Raw genomic sequence first — 4030 nt, forward strand, 5'->3', positions numbered from 1 at the left:
TTTCCTTCTCCTTCTCCTCCTTCTCCTCTTCTCCTCCTTCTCCTCCTCTTCCTCCTCCTCTCCCTCCTCCTCCTCCTCCTCCTCCTCCTCCTCCTCCTGAATGTGTCGAGTTGTAATCTGGTGTGGTTTGAAGCTGTCCACCATGTGCACTGGCTCTAGGGCCTCCTGAAAGGTGCAACATCAGCCACTGCCTGGGGCCACCAAGCAGAGCTACAAGGGGATCTGCAGATCGCTGCTACTTGTGTTGGGCATGGAAATGCCTAGGCGAGAACAAGTTGTGAAGCAAGGCAGGCTGGTGGTAGTGCCAGGTCTTGGATGTCTTATTGATAGGTTTGGGGCATGCTGATGCTAGCTGCTGCTTGTTTGATAGATTATAGGAGAGTCTGAAGCCTGATCCATGACAAGCCATTCCTATGGAAAGGCTGCTGCAAACAGCTTGGGTGGGGCTGCAATTTGGATGGGGTAGGTTCTCAGGGAATCACCAGGGCAGAGAAAACTGTGTGAGCCACACTGATGGAGCCTCAGATATGGCTTGGAAACAGCTATGTGATGGGAAGATCCCAGCACAGAAACAATGACTCCCTAGGAGCAGCCATGTCTGGGAGAAAGCCACCCCAAGTTCCTGCCATAATGCCAGACAACCCAGTTCTTCTCCAAATGTCCCTGGATCCCCTAATTCAACCACCTGCCCATGGAACTAAGAGGAAGCAGGATCCTGTAAGTTCCTGTGCTGGCCCTTTAAGAGGAAGAGTCTGGGTCTCCAGTTGCCTCCATGTCACTCAGCTACAATCTTTGCTGGTATTTACATCCTGAATCTCTGAGGACTTCTCTTCCCAGCCCTGGGACCCTGGGTTGGGGGCTGGTGTGGGAATCGGACCCTCTGCTTCTCACAGGAGGCCTCCAGAGCTGATATATCCCTGACAATTAATCACATGCCACATGTGGGTGTAGGACTAGCCTTTTCCCTGCCTCCACCCTTCCTACCAGTCTCAGTGTGCTTTCTCTGTACCTCCCTAGTCTGGAATGATGGTTGTTCTCTATTTCAGTTGTGCATTTCATGTGGTTGTGGGAGGCAGTGAGAACATGCATTTACCTCTGCCTCCACATTGGTTCTCACCCTTTTCCAATTTATTAAAGTGGAGTCTTAGATTATTGATTTAAAGATATTTATTCTTTTCTAACATAAGCATTTAATGCTGTACATTTCCCTCCATGCACTACTCTCACTGCGTCTCACAAAATTGACATTTTGTAACTACTTCATTTTAATCCAGTTTAGAATTCTATGTTGATGACTTCTCAATGTTCCTTCAGATTTGAGTTGTCTCTCCCTTGTCTTCTGGTTTTGGTAGTTTTTCATCTGACCTTTGATGTTTTTATTAATCGTGTTCCTTGACTCATGTTTGATTATTTCTTTGCTGCCCTTAGGCATTTTATCTTTTTCACCAGATTGACTTCAATGTGCCTTGATTTAATGTGGCTTATTTTCATTCTTCTTATTGTACTTTGGTGTTCTTAGATCTCCTTATAGTTTACATCAAATTCTGAAAAACTATTTACCATAAATCTCTTCATACATTTTTCTTGGTGCCCCTTTCTCCTCTTTTGGGATTTCAATTCCATGTATAAACTGGAGGCCTGGTGCACGGTTTCATGAATGGGTGTGGTCCCTCAAATTGGCCTTCACCCTGTCACAACTCGGGACCCCTTGGGGCCTGTGGGATTAGGCCTAAACTGGCAGTTGGACAACTCCTAAGGTTTTCTCAGATTGGAGCGGGTGCAGACTGGGCTGAGGGACACCCCACCCCTAGTGACTGAATTTTTTGCACCAGGCCTCTAGTAGATAGATATAGATATAGATATAGATATAGATATAGATATAGATATAGATATAGATATAGATATAGATATAGATATAGATATAGATATAGATATAGATATAGATGCATATACAACTATAGATTCATTTATAGATATAGATACATATATAGATATGGATACATATATAGATATAGATACAGATACATATGTAGCTATAGCTTGTCCTTTTTTAATCAGCTGTTGAGGATATTTTCATTTATTATTAGAGGGAAAGGAAAGGAGAAAGAACATCAATGATGACAGACAATCATTGTTTGACTGCATCCTGCATGCCTCACACTAGAGATGTGTCAGCAACGTGAACATGTGCCCTGACCGGGAATGGAATAGTGACCTCCTGATTCATAGGTCGACGCTCAACCACTGAACCATGCTGGCTGGGCTGCTCCTGCACTGTTAGGATTCACAGAGCTCCCTGTGTACCTGGGCTCTGGTTAGTGTGACTTTGGCAACATAATAGGTGACCAGGCCCCAGCCCTTCCCTCCACTTCCCTCTGACATCAATGGCTATGGGCCTGTCCACCACGATGCTCTGAAGCTCAGAGGCCCCGAGAGGTTCCCTCAGCACAGGTGTGAGCTGTTGGAAGTGCTCCTAGGTCTGTGCTCAGTGTGTCTTCACCTGGCAGAGGAGAAACCTGCACAGACTGACATCATACATGGGCCCAGCATGTGGGTTCAGGAGAGCAGCTGAGGTCACTTCATGCTGCCTGAGTGGCCCTGGCCCTGGCATCTCAGAGAGGGCCTGGCACAGGAGATGGGCATGAGGGGGTGATGTGAGAGGCTGGCAGGCAGAGGCAGTTAGGGGCAATCAGGGAGGCAGGCAGGCAAGTGGTTAGGAGGCAGCAGTCTTGGATTTGAGGGGGTTCATTTAAGGCAACACCTACCACAGTGGGAAGGAGAGGGCAGACACATCAACACGAGAGTCTTGTGCAGGCCCCATGGGGTGAGAGTGTGGGAGGCAGAGGACAGAGGGTGAGGATGGTGCGATTCTGCGGAGCGAGAGGCACAGCAGAGGTGGGTGGGACCATGTCTCCCTTCAGCAGGTTCTCAGGATGCAGGTCATTTCCCAGGGGAAGAGGACAGGTGTTTGGGCAGGTCCCCCCAGACCAGGTTCTGAGATCCACGGGGATCAAGGCCCAGCAGGCCTGTGACAGGGCCGGTAACTGGGCCTCCTGCCTGCCTCTGTCCGGGGACACCCTGGGAGCTGGGTCCACCTCCCAGGCTGACGAAGTGGCAGGGACCACAGGGGTCAGACCCTAAACTTCCATGTGCAGCCATGTCAGTGAGAGGCAAGCAGCTAACTGCTCCGAAGGGCTCCTCCTGGGGCAGAGCAAGGGCTGATCATCCCCGGTGAGGTTTGGGGCTTGGACTCCGTGTTCCCTGCTCAGCACTGCGTGGAGGGTGGGGGACGTCGCTCTCAGTGAGGGGACAGAAATCTCTACAATGTTTTCCTTGTCAACCAGAGAGCAATCATTAGGGACATGGTGACAGGAAGGGATGAGATGAGAAGTTGACCAGTTCTGGAACACAGCCACTTCCTGCTTTTTTCCTGCAGAGACTCTAATTAAAGACACAAAGAGGGAAGCAGGAACTGCTCCAGGGACACTAGGAGGAAAGAAAGCATTGACCCCAATAGGAAGCCAGCACAACCCCTCCTGGGACAGCCTCAGAGCTGAAACCCTGGGTTTGCTGGTCCTGAGAGCCCCCTGGTGACCTGAGAGCCCAGTGCTACCCAGCCCTGCTGTCTCCCTCAGGAAGGTTAGTGTCTGGGCTCACACTGACTTCCCCTCATGGTGTGTCTTGCACAGTAATACACGGCCGTGTCCTCGGTGGTCACAGAGCTCAGCTGCAGGGAGAACTGGTTCTTGGATGTGTCTCTGGAGATGGAGGTTCGGCTCTTGAGGGAGGGGCTGTAGGCAGTGTCTCCACTACTACATATGCGCCCCATCCACTCCAGCCCCTTCTCTGGGGGCTGGCGGATCCAGCCCCAGCAGTAACCATTGGTTGTGATGGAGGATCCAGAGACAGAGCAGGTGAGGGAGAGGGTCTGCGAGGGCTTCACCAGTCCTGGGCCCGACTCCTGCAGCTGCACCTGGGACAGGACACCTGGGACAGAGAGAACACAGTGAGTCCTGGGCTCAGATGCAGG

Source organism: Myotis lucifugus, unplaced genomic scaffold (genome assembly GCF_000147115.1).
Source record: "Myotis lucifugus unplaced genomic scaffold, Myoluc2.0 scaffold_752, whole genome shotgun sequence".
NCBI classification, from domain to species: domain Eukaryota; kingdom Metazoa; phylum Chordata; class Mammalia; order Chiroptera; family Vespertilionidae; genus Myotis; species Myotis lucifugus.